The sequence below is a fragment of the Phyllobates terribilis genome, unplaced genomic scaffold (assembly GCF_046119375.1).
Source record: "Phyllobates terribilis strain yellow unplaced genomic scaffold, ASM4611937v1 Scaffold_236__1_contigs__length_3049075, whole genome shotgun sequence".
Taxonomy (NCBI): domain Eukaryota; kingdom Metazoa; phylum Chordata; class Amphibia; order Anura; family Dendrobatidae; genus Phyllobates; species Phyllobates terribilis.
The window spans coordinates 1,784,537-1,800,200 of NW_027362996.1; the positions used below are offsets into that span (position 1 = coordinate 1,784,537).

General features: G+C 46.5%; 9 non-coding genes and 5 pseudogenes across 9 annotated transcripts; all 14 read left to right on the forward strand.

The window, feature by feature from the left end:
* Window positions 1–13: 13 nt before the first annotated feature.
* LOC141215652 (U2 spliceosomal RNA) lies at window positions 14–204 on the forward strand. The gene has a single exon (XR_012284710.1). It is a non-coding gene; the product is annotated as a U2 spliceosomal RNA (small nuclear RNA).
* Window positions 205–1,315: 1,111 nt separating this feature from the next.
* Window positions 1,316–1,506, forward strand: LOC141215653 (U2 spliceosomal RNA). Its single transcript, XR_012284711.1, has one exon. It is a non-coding gene; the product is annotated as a U2 spliceosomal RNA (small nuclear RNA).
* A 1,115-nt stretch (window positions 1,507–2,621) lies between these two features.
* LOC141216964 (U2 spliceosomal RNA) lies at window positions 2,622–2,713 on the forward strand (annotated as a pseudogene).
* A 794-nt stretch (window positions 2,714–3,507) lies between these two features.
* LOC141216860 (U2 spliceosomal RNA) lies at window positions 3,508–3,709 on the forward strand (annotated as a pseudogene).
* A 1,112-nt stretch (window positions 3,710–4,821) lies between these two features.
* Window positions 4,822–5,012, forward strand: LOC141215654 (U2 spliceosomal RNA). Its single transcript, XR_012284712.1, has one exon. It is a non-coding gene; the product is annotated as a U2 spliceosomal RNA (small nuclear RNA).
* A 1,115-nt stretch (window positions 5,013–6,127) lies between these two features.
* LOC141215655 (U2 spliceosomal RNA) lies at window positions 6,128–6,318 on the forward strand. Its single transcript, XR_012284713.1, has one exon. It is a non-coding gene; the product is annotated as a U2 spliceosomal RNA (small nuclear RNA).
* Window positions 6,319–7,433: 1,115 nt separating this feature from the next.
* On the forward strand, window positions 7,434–7,525 carry LOC141216965 (U2 spliceosomal RNA; annotated as a pseudogene).
* Window positions 7,526–8,316: 791 nt separating this feature from the next.
* On the forward strand, window positions 8,317–8,500 carry LOC141216809 (U2 spliceosomal RNA). The gene has a single exon (XR_012285810.1). It is a non-coding gene; the product is annotated as a U2 spliceosomal RNA (small nuclear RNA).
* A 1,115-nt stretch (window positions 8,501–9,615) lies between these two features.
* On the forward strand, window positions 9,616–9,806 carry LOC141215657 (U2 spliceosomal RNA). The gene has a single exon (XR_012284715.1). It is a non-coding gene; the product is annotated as a U2 spliceosomal RNA (small nuclear RNA).
* Window positions 9,807–10,924: 1,118 nt separating this feature from the next.
* Window positions 10,925–11,016, forward strand: LOC141216966 (U2 spliceosomal RNA; annotated as a pseudogene).
* Window positions 11,017–11,807: 791 nt separating this feature from the next.
* LOC141216766 (U2 spliceosomal RNA) lies at window positions 11,808–11,991 on the forward strand. The gene has a single exon (XR_012285779.1). It is a non-coding gene; the product is annotated as a U2 spliceosomal RNA (small nuclear RNA).
* A 1,115-nt stretch (window positions 11,992–13,106) lies between these two features.
* Window positions 13,107–13,198, forward strand: LOC141216967 (U2 spliceosomal RNA; annotated as a pseudogene).
* A 791-nt stretch (window positions 13,199–13,989) lies between these two features.
* Window positions 13,990–14,173, forward strand: LOC141216767 (U2 spliceosomal RNA). Its single transcript, XR_012285780.1, has one exon. It is a non-coding gene; the product is annotated as a U2 spliceosomal RNA (small nuclear RNA).
* Window positions 14,174–15,288: 1,115 nt separating this feature from the next.
* Window positions 15,289–15,479, forward strand: LOC141215658 (U2 spliceosomal RNA). The gene has a single exon (XR_012284716.1). It is a non-coding gene; the product is annotated as a U2 spliceosomal RNA (small nuclear RNA).
* The last annotated feature ends 185 nt before the right edge of the window (window positions 15,480–15,664 follow it).

Below are 15,664 nucleotides of genomic sequence, written 5' to 3' on the forward strand. Positions count from 1 at the left end.
ACCAATTCTGGTTATCGCTTCTCGGCCTTTTGGCTAAGATCAAGTGTAGTATCTGTTCTTATCAGTTTAATATCTGATACGTCCCCTATCTGGGGACCATATATTAAATGGATTTTTAGAACAGGGAGATGGAAAAAGAGCTTGCTCTGTCCACTCCACGCATTGACCTGGTATTGCAGTATCTCCAGGACCGGTGCACCCCTTCTTTAATGCAGTTTCTAAAATCAGAAAGAATTGAATTCAATGTTTTTTGTTCATTTTGCTTGTTTGTCGGATTTGGGGATGGACTCTTTGGCTTTGCTTTTCTTCTCCTCATTGGATTTTTCATGTTCAAAGTTGCAGAAGCCAGATTACAAGCTCATTTTGGTTCAACTTCAGCAACTGTGCATTGCATTGCCATGTAATGTGATGCAATGCTATCTTTCTAGCTCTCCCTTTTTACTTCCTTTTGGATAAACAGACATATTAGGCAAGCATTTTGGAGCTTTCACCTAAATAACTACAGGTGGTGAGATAAGCTGCACAATATAATTGACCTTTCAGTATATTGTTGCACACACACCATCTATTTAGCAAATGCCCTTGTTATCAACAGCAGCCTTTTAAACTCACCTGAGCTAACAGGTATGTGCGCTGGTTACTCTGCTGCGCTTAAAATTTCTTTTTTGGTTTGCTACAATGCCTTTTCTGAAACGTCTCCTTCTGCTGGAACACTGACTTCTTTCATTTAATGCCTGCAGACTATAAAAGAGAACCCAACCCAAAAAGTTTGGTTGATTAGTCTGTGGCATTCTGTTAAACTGTTGCTTATGGCGGTCTCTGTGAGCTTCTCAGCGACATTCAGCCAGCCAGGTATCCTGCCTGCAGTAGATGGAATGTGGCAATGGAACGCTGGCTGCGCGTGTCATAATAGGCTCTGAGCCTTTATATACCTGTGCACAGCAGCAGCCACCTTCAGTCTGCTGCTGGACAGCCAGCAGCAGCAGCAGCAGGAGAGGTATGTAATCAGGAGCCCTCCTGCTAAGGGTAGACAGCTGCTCGTTCCACCCCACCCCCCGCCTTAATTGGTCTCCTCCCTTCCAACGGTGTTGAGGCGGGTGGGAACAGCAGGGGGTGAAGGTGCTGTGTTTAAAGAGGTGGAGTTATGCAGATCTAAAACGCGTGGATTGCAGCAGCAGCAAGCCGAAAAGTGCAGGCATGTAAGGGATCTAGAGGTTGACAACATGTCTTCTTAACGGGAGTCCAGGAGCTCATCTCCACAAATGGACTTTTCAGGATCCTTGGGTGGCTCCGTAGTTTGAAACCAATTCTGGTTATCGCTTCTCGGCCTTTTGGCTAAGATCAAGTGTAGTATCTGTTCTTATCAGTTTAATATCTGATACGTCCCCTATCTGGGGACCATATATTAAATGGATTTTTAGAACAGGGAGATGGAAAAAGAGCTTGCTCTGTCCACTCCACGCATTGACCTGGTATTGCAGTATCTCCAGGACCGGTGCACCCCTTCTTTAATGCAGTTTCTAAAATCAGAAAGAATTGAATTCAATGTTTTTTGTTCATTTTGCTTGTTTGTCGGATTTGGGGATGGACTCTTTGGCTTTGCTTTTCTTCTCCTCATTGGATTTTTCATGTTCAAAGTTGCAGAAGCCAGATTACAAGCTCATTTTGGTTCAACTTCAGCAACTGTGCATTGCATTGCCATGTAATGTGATGCAATGCTATCTTTCTAGCTCTCCCTTTTTACTTCCTTTTGGATAAACAGACATATTAGGCAAGCATTTTGGAGCTTTCACCTAAATAACTACAGGTGGTGAGATAAGCTGCACAATATAATTGACCTTTCAGTATATTGTTGCACACACACCATCTATTTAGCAAATGCCCTTGTTATCAACAGCAGCCTTTTAAACTCACCTGAGCTAACAGGTATGTGCGCTGGTTACTCTGCTGCGCTTAAAATTTCTTTTTTGGTTTGCTACAATGCCTTTTCTGAAACGTTGTCTCCTTCTGCTGGAACACTGACTTCTTTCATTTAATGCCTGCAGACTATAAAAGAGAACCCAACCCAAAAAGTTTGGTTGATTAGTCTGTGGCATTCTGTTAAACTGTTGCTTATGGCGGTCTCTGTGAGCTTCTCAGCGACATTCAGCCAGCCAGGTATCCTGCCTGCAGTAGATGGAATGTGGCAATGGAACGCTGGCTGCGCGTGTCATAATAGGCTCTGAGCCTTTATATACCTGTGCACAGCAGCAGCCACCTTCAGTCTGCTGCTGGACAGCCAGCAGCAGCAGCAGCAGGAGAGGTATGTAATCAGGAGCCCTCCTGCTAAGGGTAGACAGCTGCTCGTTCCACCCCACCCCCCGCCTTAATTGGTTCTCCTCCCTTCCAACGGTGTTGAGGCGGGTGGGAACAGCAGGGGGTGAAGGTGCTGTGTTTAAAGAGGTGGAGTTATGCAGATCTAAAACGCGTGGATTGCAGCAGCAGCAAGCCGAAAAGTGCAGGCATGTAAGGGATCTAGAGGTTGACAACATGTCTTCTTAACGGGAGTCCAGGAGCTCATCTCCACAAATGGACTTTTCAGGATCCTTGGGTGGCTCCGTAGTTTGAAACCAATTCTGGTTATCGCTTCTCGGCCTTTTGGCTAAGATCAAGTGTAGTATCTTTCGAAAAGGCGGTTTTGGATGTTGGCCGCCCTAGTAGATTGATACATTATGCACACTGGGGTTTAGGCGCTTGTTAGTACGCCAGGTGGCTAATATAGTCATCTGGTGGAAAGCATGGCCCCCCAGGATCGACGCCATTGGGCCGGGGAAGATCGAAAGCCTGAAGTGTGAAGTGCCCCAGGAGTGGTGACCCTGGGGTGCCTTAACTCACTGGGATTGGGAACCCCACTTGAGTTTATGGCACATTTGCACAAGCACTTTAAATTTTCTTTCTTCGCACACACCCTTATTCCGGGCCTTCTGGCCTTAGGATGGGGAATTTTTCAATTCCCGGTCGAAGGTCCGGGCAGTATTATACTGTGAAACCTTCACTATTTATTTAATTTCTTTGTCACTGTGTGTCCACTTATTCACGTGTGTCACGTCCTACTAGGATTTTGTCGGGATGCGGTTCCCTTACGGGTTCCTCTCTTGGCAGGTCTAGGGGGGGAGTGTGTGGCCATCAGGTTCCGCTCCCCCCTGAACCCCCCTGGCTCTCCTCTTTCGGGAGGAGAGCGTTGTTGGCTCCCCTCTTCCGGGAGGGGAGCACAGTCTTTGGCTCCCAGTGCCTTGCTCGGGTGAGAACTCGGGCAGGTGCTGGGGGTCAGATTGGGTCGCCTCTGGCTCCGGCTGGAGGTGGCTATTTGTCCCTGTTCCTCGCTGTGGCCTTCTGGCTCGGAGGGACGGGGAATGGTTTGGGGGACCCTTCTCCTTTTGGAGAGGGTTTCAAGAATACCAGCATCCTAGTGCACTTTTTTTGTGGCACTTGTCACTTTTTTAAGCGCACTCGGGTTTTGTACACGAATTCGGGCTTTCGAAAAAAAAAAAAAAAAAGAAAAAAAAAAAAAAAAAAATCTGTTCTTATCAGTTTAATATCTGATACGTCCCCTATCTGGGGACCATATATTAAATGGATTTTTAGAACAGGGAGATGGAAAAAGAGCTTGCTCTGTCCACTCCACGCATTGACCTGGTATTGCAGTATCTCCAGGACCGGTGCACCCCTTCTTTAATGCAGTTTCTAAAATCAGAAAGAATTGAATTCAATGTTTTTTGTTCATTTTGCTTGTTTGTCGGATTTGGGGATGGACTCTTTGGCTTTGCTTTTCTTCTCCTCATTGGATTTTTCATGTTCAAAGTTGCAGAAGCCAGATTACAAGCTCATTTTGGTTCAACTTCAGCAACTGTGCATTGCATTGCCATGTAATGTGATGCAATGCTATCTTTCTAGCTCTCCCTTTTTACTTCCTTTTGGATAAACAGACATATTAGGCAAGCATTTTGGAGCTTTCACCTAAATAACTACAGGTGGTGAGATAAGCTGCACAATATAATTGACCTTTCAGTATATTGTTGCACACACACCATCTATTTAGCAAATGCCCTTGTTATCAACAGCAGCCTTTTAAACTCACCTGAGCTAACAGGTATGTGCGCTGGTTACTCTGCTGCGCTTAAAATTTCTTTTTTGGTTTGCTACAATGCCTTTTCTGAAACGTTGTCTCCTTCTGCTGGAACACTGACTTCTTTCATTTAATGCCTGCAGACTATAAAAGAGAACCCAACCCAAAAAGTTTGGTTGATTAGTCTGTGGCATTCTGTTAAACTGTTGCTTATGGCGGTCTCTGTGAGCTTCTCAGCGACATTCAGCCAGCCAGGTATCCTGCCTGCAGTAGATGGAATGTGGCAATGGAACGCTGGCTGCGCGTGTCATAATAGGCTCTGAGCCTTTATATACCTGTGCACAGCAGCAGCCACCTTCAGTCTGCTGCTGGACAGCCAGCAGCAGCAGCAGGAGAGGTATGTAATCAGGAGCCCTCCTGCTAAGGGTAGACAGCTGCTCGTTCCACCCCACCCCCCGCCTTAATTGGTTCTCCTCCCTTCCAACGGTGTTGAGGCGGGTGGGAACAGCAGGGGGTGAAGGTGCTGTGTTTAAAGAGGTGGAGTTATGCAGATCTAAAACGCGTGGATTGCAGCAGCAGCAAGCCGAAAAGTGCAGGCATGTAAGGGATCTAGAGGTTGACAACATGTCTTCTTAACGGGAGTCCAGGAGCTCATCTCCACAAATGGACTTTTCAGGATCCTTGGGTGGCTCCGTAGTTTGAAACCAATTCTGGTTATCGCTTCTCGGCCTTTTGGCTAAGATCAAGTGTAGTATCTGTTCTTATCAGTTTAATATCTGATACGTCCCCTATCTGGGGACCATATATTAAATGGATTTTTAGAACAGGGAGATGGAAAAAGAGCTTGCTCTGTCCACTCCACGCATTGACCTGGTATTGCAGTATCTCCAGGACCGGTGCACCCCTTCTTTAATGCAGTTTCTAAAATCAGAAAGAATTGAATTCAATGTTTTTTGTTCATTTTGCTTGTTTGTCGGATTTGGGGATGGACTTTTTGGCTTTGCTTTTCTTCTCCTCATTGGATTTTTCATGTTCAAAGTTGCAGAAGCCAGATTACAAGCTCATTTTGGTTCAACTTAAGCAACTGTGCATTGCATTGCCATGTAATGTGATGCAATGCTATCTTTCTAGCTCTCCCTTTTTACTTCCTTTTGGATAAACAGACATATTAGGCAAGCATTTTGGAGCTTTCACCTAAATAACTACAGGTGGTGAGATAAGCTGCACAATATAATTGACCTTTCAGTATATTGTTGCACACACACCATCTATTTAGCAAATGCCCTTGTTATCAACAGCAGCCTTTTAAACTCACCTGAGCTAACAGGTATGTGCGCTGGTTACTCTGCTGCGCTTAAAATTTCTTTTTTGGTTTGCTACAATGCCTTTTCTGAAACGTTGTCTCCTTCTGCTGGAACACTGACTTCTTTCATTTAATGCCTGCAGACTATAAAAGAGAACCCAACCCAAAAAGTTTGGTTGATTAGTCTGTGGCATTCTGTTAAACTGTTGCTTATGGCGGTCTCTGTGAGCTTCTCAGCGACATTCAGCCAGCCAGGTATCCTGCCTGCAGTAGATGGAATGTGGCAATGGAACGCTGGCTGCGCGTGTCATAATAGGCTCTGAGCCTTTATATACCTGTGCACAGCAGCAGCCACCTTCAGTCTGCTGCTGGACAGCCAGCAGCAGCAGCAGCAGGAGAGGTATGTAATCAGGAGCCCTTCTGCTAAGGGTAGACAGCTGCTCGTTCCACCCCACCCCCCGCCTTAATTGGTTCTCCTCCCTTCCAACGGTGTTGAGGCGGGTGGGAACAGCAGGGGGTGAAGGTGCTGTGTTTAAAGACGTGGAGTTATGCAGATCTAAAACGCGTGGATTGCAGCAGCAGCAAGCCGAAAAGTGCAGGCATGTAAGGGATCTAGAGGTTGACAACATGTCTTCTTAACGGGAGTCCAGGAGCTCATCTCCACAAATGGACTTTTCAGGATCCTTGGGTGGCTCCGTAGTTTGAAACCAATTCTGGTTATCGCTTCTCGGCCTTTTGGCTAAGATCAAGTGTAGTATCTGTTCTTATCAGTTTAATATCTGATACGTCCCCTATCTGGGGACCATATATTAAATGGATTTTTAGAACAGGGAGATGGAAAAAGAGCTTGCTCTGTCCACTCCACGCATTGACCTGGTATTGCAGTATCTCCAGGACCGGTGCACCCCTTCTTTAATGCAGTTTCTAAAATCAGAAAGAATTGAATTCAATGTTTTTTGTTCATTTTGCTTGTTTGTCGGATTTGGGGATGGACTCTTTGGCTTTGCTTTTCTTCTCCTCATTGGATTTTTCATGTTCAAAGTTGCAGAAGCCAGATTACAAGCTCATTTTGGTTCAACTTCAGCAACTGTGCATTGCATTGCCATGTAATGTGATGCAATGCTATCTTTCTAGCTCTCCCTTTTTACTTCCTTTTGGATAAACAGACATATTAGGCAAGCATTTTGGAGCTTTCACCTAAATAACTACAGGTGGTGAGATAAGCTGCACAATATAATTGACCTTTCAGTATATTGTTGCACACACACCATCTATTTAGCAAATGCCCTTGTTATCAACAGCAGCCTTTTAAACTCACCTGAGCTAACAGGTATGTGCGCTGGTTACTCTGCTGCGCTTAAAATGTCTTTTTTGGTTTGCTACAATGCCTTTTCTGAAACGTTGTCTCCTTCTGCTGGAACACTGACTTCTTTCATTTAATGCCTGCAGACTATAAAAGAGAACCCAACCCAAAAAGTTTGGTTGATTAGTCTGTGGCATTCTGTTAAACTGTTGCTTATGGCGGTCTCTGTGAGCTTCTCAGCGACATTCAGCCAGCCAGGTATCCTGCCTGCAGTAGATGGAATGTGGCAATGGAACGCTGGCTGCGCATGTCATAATAGGCTCTGAGCCTTTATATACCTGTGCACAGCAGCAGCCACCTTCAGTCTGCTGCTGGACAGCCAGCAGCAGCAGCAGCAGGAGAGGTATGTAATCAGGAGCCCTCCTGCTAAGGGTAGACAGCTGCTCGTTCCACCCCACCCCCCGCCTTAATTGGTTCTCCTCCCTTCCAACGGTGTTGAGGCGGGTGGGAACAGCAGGGGGTGAAGGTGCTGTGTTTAAAGAGGTGGAGTTATGCAGATCTAAAACGCGTGGATTGCAGCAGCAGCAAGCCGAAAAGTGCAGGCATGTAAGGGATCTAGAGGTTGACAACATGTCTTCTTAACGGGAGTCCAGGAGCTCATCTCCACAAATGGACTTTTCAGGATCCTTGGGTGGCTCCGTAGTTTGAAACCAATTCTGGTTATCGCTTCTCGGCCTTTTGGCTAAGATCAAGTGTAGTATCTTTCGAAAAGGCGGTTTTGGATGTTGGCCGCCCTAGTAGATTGATACATTATGCACACTGGGGTTTAGGCGCTTGTTAGTACGCCAGGTGGCTAATATAGTCATCTGGTGGAAAGCATGGCCCCCCAGGATCGACGCCATTGGGTCGGGGAAGATCGAAAGCCCGAAGTGTGAAGTGCCCCAGGAGTGGTGACCCTGGGGTGCCTCAACTCACTGGGATTGGGAACCCCACTTGAGTTTAAGGCACATTTGCACTAGCACTTCAATATTTCTTTCTTCACACACACCCTTATTCCGGGCCTTCTGGCCTTAGGATGGGGAATTTTTCAATTCCCGGTCGAAGGTCCGGGCAGTATTATACTGTGAAACCTTCACTATTTATTTAATTTTTTTGTCACTGTGTGTCCACTTTTTCACGTGTGTCCACGTCCTTACTAGGATTTTGTCGGGATGCGGTTCCCTTACGGGTTCCTCTCTTGGCAGGTCTAGGGGGGGAGTGTGTGGCCATCAGGTTCCGCTCCCCCCTGAACCCCCCTGGCTCTCCTCTTTCTGGAGGAGAGCGTTGTTGGCTCCCCTCTTCCGGGAGGGGAGCACAGTCTTTGGCTCCCAGTGCCTTGCTCGGGTGAGAACTCGGGCAGGTGCTGGGGGTAAGATTGGGTCGCCTCTGGCTCCGGCTGGAGGTGGCTATTTGTCCCTGTTCCTCGCTGTGGCCTTCTGGCTCGGAGGGACGGGGAATGGTTTGGGGGACCCTTCTCCTTTTGGAGAGGGTTTCAAGAAGACCAGCATCCTAGTGCACTTTTTTTGTGGCACTTGTCACTTTTTTAAGCGCACTCGGGTTTTGTACACGAATTCGGGCTTTCGATAAAAAAAAAAAATCTGTTCTTATCAGTTTAATATCTGATACGTCCCCTATCTGGGGACCATATATTAAATGGATTTTTAGAACAGGGAGATGGAAAAAGAGCTTGCTCTGTCCACTCCACGCATTGACCTGGTATTGCAGTATCTCCAGGACCCGTGCACCCCTTCTTTAATGCAGTTTCTAAAATCAGAAAGAATTGAATTCAATGTTTTTTGTTCATTTTGCTTGTTTGTCGGATTTGGGGATGGACTCTTTGGCTTTGCTTTTCTTCTCCTCATTGGATTTTTCATGTTCAAAGTTGCAGAAGCCAGATTACAAGCTCATTTTGGTTCAACTTCAGCAACTGTGCATTGCATTGCCATGTAATGTGATGCAATGCTATCTTTCTAGCTCTCCCTTTTTACTTCCTTTTGGATAAACAGACATATTAGGCAAGCATTTTGGAGCTTTCACCTAAATAACTACAGGTGGTGAGATAAGCTGCACAATATAATTGACCTTTCAGTATATTGTTGCACACACACCATCTATTTAGCAAATGCCCTTGTTATCAACAGCAGCCTTTTAAACTCACCTGAGCTAACAGGTATGTGCGCTGGTTACTCTGCTGCGCTTAAAATTTCTTTTTTGGTTTGCTACAATGCCTTTTCTGAAACGTTGTCTCCTTCTGCTGGAACACTGACTTCTTTCATTTAATGCCTGCAGACTATAAAAGAGAACCCAACCCAAAAAGTTTGGTTGATTAGTCTGTGGCATTCTGTTAAACTGTTGCTTATGGCGGTCTCTGTGAGCTTCTCAGCGACATTCAGCCAGCCAGGTATCCTGCCTGCAGTAGATGGAATGTGGCAATGGAACGCTGGCTGCGCGTGTCATAATAGGCTCTGAGCCTTTATATACCTGTGCACAGCAGCAGCCACCTTCAGTCTGCTGCTGGACAGCCAGCAGCAGCAGCAGCAGGAGAGGTATATAATCAGGAGCCCTCCTGCTAAGGGTAGACAGCTGCTCGTTCCACCCCACCCCCCGCCTTAATTGGTTCTCCTCCCTTCCAACGGTGTTGAGGCGGGTGGGAACAGCAGGGGGTGAAGGTGCTGTGTTTAAAGAGGTGGAGTTATGCAGATCTAAAACGCGTGGATTGCAGCAGCAGCAAGCCGAAAAGTGCAGGCATGTAAGGGATCTAGAGGTTGACAACATGTCTTCTTAACGGGAGTCCAGGAGCTCATCTCCACAAATGGACTTTTCAGGATCCTTGGGTGGCTCCGTAGTTTGAAACCAATTCTGGTTATCGCTTCTCGGCCTTTTGGCTAAGATCAAGTGTAGTATCTGTTCTTATCAGTTTAATATCTGATACGTCCCCTATCTGGGGACCATATATTAAATGGATTTTTAGAACAGGGAGATGGAAAAAGAGCTTGCTCTGTCCACTCCACGCATTGACCTGGTATTGCAGTATCTCCAGGACCGGTGCACCCCTTCTTTAATGCAGTTTCTAAAATCAGAAAGAATTGAATTCAATGGTTTTTGTTCATTTTGCTTGTTTGTCGGATTTGGGGATGGACTCTTTGGCTTTGCTTTTCTTCTCCTCATTGGATTTTTCATGTTCAAAGTTGCAGAAGCCAGATTACAAGCTCATTTTGGTTCAACTTCAGCAACTGTGCATTGCATTGCCATGTAATGTGATGCAATGCTATCTTTCTAGCTCTCCCTTTTTACTTCCTTTTGGATAAACAGACATATTAGGCAAGCATTTTGGAGCTTTCACCTAAATAACTACAGGTGGTGAGATAAGCTGCACAATATAATTGACCTTTCAGTATATTGTTGCACACACACCATCTATTTAGCAAATGCCCTTGTTATCAACAGCAGCCTTTTAAACTCACCTGAGCTAACAGGTATGTGCGCTGGTTACTCTGCTGCGCTTAAAATTTCTTTTTTGGTTTGCTACAATGCCTTTTCTGAAACGTTGTCTCCTTCTGCTGGAACACTGACTTCTTTCATTTAATGCCTGCAGACTATAAAAGAGAACCCAACCCAAAAAGTTTGGTTGATTAGTCTGTGGCATTCTGTTAAACTGTTGCTTATGGCGGTCTCTGTGAGCTTCTCAGCGACATTCAGCCAGCCAGGTATCCTGCCTGCAGTAGATGGAATGTGGCAATGGAACGCTGGCTGCGCGTGTCATAATAGGCTCTGAGCCTTTATATACCTGTGCACAGCAGCAGCCACCTTCAGTCTGCTGCTGGACAGCCAGCAGCAGCAGCAGCAGCAGGAGAGGTATGTAATCAGGAGCCCTCCTGCTAAGGGTAGACAGCTGCTCGTTCCACCCCACCCCCCGCCTTAATTGGTTCTCCTCCCTTCCAACGGTGTTGAGGCGGGTGGGAACAGCAGGGGGTGAAGGTGCTGTGTTTAAAGAGGTGGAGTTATGCAGATCTAAAACGCGTGGATTGCAGCAGCAGCAAGCCGAAAAGTGCAGGCATGTAAGGGATCTAGAGGTTGACAACATGTCTTCTTAACGGGAGTCCAGGAGCTCATCTCCACAAATGGACTTTTCAGGATCCTTGGGTGGCTCCGTAGTTTGAAACCAATTCTGGTTATCGCTTCTCGGCCTTTTGGCTAAGATCAAGTGTAGTATCTTTCGAAAAGGCGGTTTTGGATGTTGGCCGCCCTAGTAGATTGATACATTATGCACACTGGGGTTTAGGCGCTTGTTAGTACGCCAGGTGGCTAATATAGTCATCTGGTGGAAAGCATGGCCCCCCAGGATCGACGCCATTGGGTCGGGGAAGATCGAAAGCCCGAAGTGTGAAGTGCCCCAGGAGTGGTGACCCTGGGGTGCCTCAACTCACTGGGATTGGGAACCCCACTTGAGTTTAAGGCACATTTGCACTAGCACTTCAATATTTCTTTCTTCACACACACCCTTATTCCGGGCCTTCTGGCCTTAGGATGGGGAATTTTTCAATTCCCGGTCGAAGGTCCGGGCAGTATTATACTGTGAAACCTTCACTATTTATTTAATTTTTTTGTCACTGTGTGTCCACTTTTTCACGTGTGTCCACGTCCTTACTAGGATTTTGTCGGGATGCGGTTCCCTTACGGGTTCCTCTCTTGGCAGGTCTAGGGGGGGAGTGTGTGGCCATCAGGTTCCGCTCCCCCCTGAACCCCCCTGGCTCTCCTCTTTCTGGAGGAGAGCGTTGTTGGCTCCCCTCTTCCGGGAGGGGAGCACAGTCTTTGGCTCCCAGTGCCTTGCTCGGGTGAGAACTCGGGCAGGTGCTGGGGGTAAGATTGGGTCGCCTCTGGCTCCGGCTGGAGGTGGCTATTTGTCCCTGTTCCTCGCTGTGGCCTTCTGGCTCGGAGGGACGGGGAATGGTTTGGGGGACCCTTCTCCTTTTGGAGAGGGTTTCAAGAAGACCAGCATCCTAGTGCACTTTTTTTGTGGCACTTGTCACTTTTTTAAGCGCACTCGGGTTTTGTACACGAATTCGGGCTTTCGATAAAAAAAAAAAATCTGTTCTTATCAGTTTAATATCTGATACGTCCCCTATCTGGGGACCATATATTAAATGGATTTTTAGAACAGGGAGATGGAAAAAGAGCTTGCTCTGTCCACTCCACGCATTGACCTGGTATTGCAGTATCTCCAGGACCGGTGCACCCCTTCTTTAATGCAGTTTCTAAAATCAGAAAGAATTGAATTCAATGTTTTTTGTTCATTTTGCTTGTTTGTCGGATTTGGGGATGGACTCTTTGGCTTTGCTTTTCTTCTCCTCATTGGATTTTTCATGTTCAAAGTTGCAGAAGCCAGATTACAAGCTCATTTTGGTTCAACTTCAGCAACTGTGCATTGCATTGCCATGTAATGTGATGCAATGCTATCTTTCTAGCTCTCCCTTTTTACTTCCTTTTGGATAAACAGACATATTAGGCAAGCATTTTGGAGCTTTCACCTAAATAACTACAGGTGGTGAGATAAGCTGCACAATATAATTGACCTTTCAGTATATTGTTGCACACACACCATCTATTTAGCAAATGCCCTTGTTATCAACAGCAGCCTTTTAAACTCACCTGAGCTAACAGGTATGTGCGCTGGTTACTCTGCTGCGCTTAAAATTTCTTTTTTGGTTTGCTACAATGCCTTTTCTGAAACGTTGTCTCCTTCTGCTGGAACACTGACTTCTTTCATTTAATGCCTGCAGACTATAAAAGAGAACCCAACCCAAAAAGTTTGGTTGATTAGTCTGTGGCATTCTGTTAAACTGTTGCTTATGGCGGTCTCTGTGAGCTTCTCAGCGACATTCAGCCAGCCAGGTATCCTGCCTGCAGTAGATGGAATGTGGCAATGGAACGCTGGCTGCGCGTGTCATAATAGGCTCTGAGCCTTTATATACCTGTGCACAGCAGCAGCCACCTTCAGTCTGCTGCTGGACAGCCAGCAGCAGCAGCAGCAGGAGAGGTATGTAATCAGGAGCCCTCCTGCTAAGGGTAGACAGCTGCTCGTTCCACCCCACCCCCCGCCTTAATTGGTTCTCCTCCCTTCCAACGGTGTTGAGGCGGGTGGGAACAGCAGGGGGTGAAGGTGCTGTGTTTAAAGAGGTGGAGTTATGCAGATCTAAAACGCGTGGATTGCAGCAGCAGCAAGCCGAAAAGTGCAGGCATGTAAGGGATCTAGAGGTTGACAACATGTCTTCTTAACGGGAGTCCAGGAGCTCATCTCCACAAATGGACTTTTCAGGATCCTTGGGTGGCTCCGTAGTTTGAAACCAATTCTGGTTATCGCTTCTCGGCCTTTTGGCTAAGATCAAGTGTAGTATCTTTCGAAAAGGCGGTTTTGGATGTTGGCCGCCCTAGTAGATTGATACATTATGCACACTGGGGTTTAGGCGCTTGTTAGTACGCCAGGTGGCTAATATAGTCATCTGGTGGAAAGCATGGCCCCCCAGGATCGACGCCATTGGGTCGGGGAAGATCGAAAGCCCGAAGTGTGAAGTGCCCCAGGAGTGGTGACCCTGGGGTGCCTCAACTCACTGGGATTGGGAACCCCACTTGAGTTTAAGGCACATTTGCACTAGCACTTCAATATTTCTTTCTTCACACACACCCTTATTCCGGGCCTTCTGGCCTTAGGATGGGGAATTTTTCAATTCCCGGTCGAAGGTCCGGGCAGTATTATACTGTGAAACCTTCACTATTTATTTAATTTTTTTGTCACTGTGTGTCCACTTTTTCACGTGTGTCCACGTCCTTACTAGGATTTTGTCGGGATGCGGTTCCCTTACGGGTTCCTCTCTTGGCAGGTCTAGGGGGGGAGTGTGTGGCCATCAGGTTCCGCTCCCCCCTGAACCCCCCTGGCTCTCCTCTTTCTGGAGGAGAGCGTTGTTGGCTCCCCTCTTCCGGGAGGGGAGCACAGTCTTTGGCTCCCAGTGCCTTGCTCGGGTGAGAACTCGGGCAGGTGCTGGGGGTAAGATTGGGTCGCCTCTGGCTCCGGCTGGAGGTGGCTATTTGTCCCTGTTCCTCGCTGTGGCCTTCTGGCTCGGAGGGACGGGGAATGGTTTGGGGGACCCTTCTCCTTTTGGAGAGGGTTTCAAGAAGACCAGCATCCTAGTGCACTTTTTTTGTGGCACTTGTCACTTTTTTAAGCGCACTCGGGTTTTGTACACGAATTCGGGCTTTCGATAAAAAAAAAAAATCTGTTCTTATCAGTTTAATATCTGATACGTCCCCTATCTGGGGACCATATATTAAATGGATTTTTAGAACAGGGAGATGGAAAAAGAGCTTGCTCTGTCCACTCCACGCATTGACCTGGTATTGCAGTATCTCCAGGACCGGTGCACCCCTTCTTTAATGCAGTTTCTAAAATCAGAAAGAATTGAATTCAATGTTTTTTGTTCATTTTGCTTGTTTGTCGGATTTGGGGATGGACTCTTTGGCTTTGCTTTTCTTCTCCTCATTGGATTTTTCATGTTCAAAGTTGCAGAAGCCAGATTACAAGCTCATTTTGGTTCAACTTCAGCAACTGTGCATTGCATTGCCATGTAATGTGATGCAATGCTATCTTTCTAGCTCTCCCTTTTTACTTCCTTTTGGATAAACAGACATATTAGGCAAGCATTTTGGAGCTTTCACCTAAATAACTACAGGTGGTGAGATAAGCTGCACAATATAATTGACCTTTCAGTATATTGTTGCACACACACCATCTATTTAGCAAATGCCCTTGTTATCAACAGCAGCCTTTTAAACTCACCTGAACTAACAGGTATGTGCGCTGGTTACTCTGCTGCGCTTAAAATTTCTTTTTTGGTTTGCTACAATGCCTTTTCTGAAACGTTGTCTCCTTCTGCTGGAACACTGACTTCTTTCATTTAATGCCTGCAGACTATAAAAGAGAACCCAACCCAAAAAGTTTGGTTGATTAGTCTGTGGCATTCTGTTAAACTGTTGCTTATGGCGGTCTCTGTGAGCTTCTCAGCGACATTCAGCCAGCCAGGTATCCTGCCTGCAGTAGATGGAATGTGGCAATGGAACGCTGGCTGCGCGTGTCATAATAGGCTCTGAGCCTTTATATACCTGTGCACAGCAGCAGCCACCTTCAGTCTGCTGCTGGACAGCCAGCAGCAGCAGCAGCAGGAGAGGTATGTAATCAGGAGCCCTCCTGCTAAGGGTAGACAGCTGCTCGTTCCACCCCACCCCCCGCCTTAATTGGTTCTCCTCCCTTCCAACGGTGTTGAGGCGGGTGGGAACAGCAGGGGGTGAAGGTGCTGTGTTTAAAGAGGTGGAGTTATGCAGATCTAAAACGCGTGGATTGCAGCAGCAGCAAGCCGAAAAGTGCAGGCATGTAAGGGATCTAGAGGTTGACAACATGTCTTCTTAACGGGAGTCCAGGAGCTCATCTCCACAAATGGACTTTTCAGGATCCTTGGGTGGCTCCGTAGTTTGAAACCAATTCTGGTTATCGCTTCTCGGCCTTTTGGCTAAGATCAAGTGTAGTATCTGTTCTTATCAGTTTAATATCTGATACGTCCCCTATCTGGGGACCATATATTAAATGGATTTTTAGAACAGGGAGATGGAAAAAGAGCTTGCTCTGTCCACTCCACGCATTGACCTGGTATTGCAGTATCTCCAGGACCGGTGCACCCCTTCTTTAATGCAGTTTCTAAAATCAGAAAGAATTGAATTCAATGTTTTTTGTTCATTTTGCTTGTTTGTCGGATTTGGGGATGGACTCTTTGGCTTTGCTTTTCTTGTCCTCATTGGATTTTTCATGTTCAAAGTTGCAGAAGCCAGATTACAAGCTCATTTTGGTTCAACTTCAGCAACTGTGCAT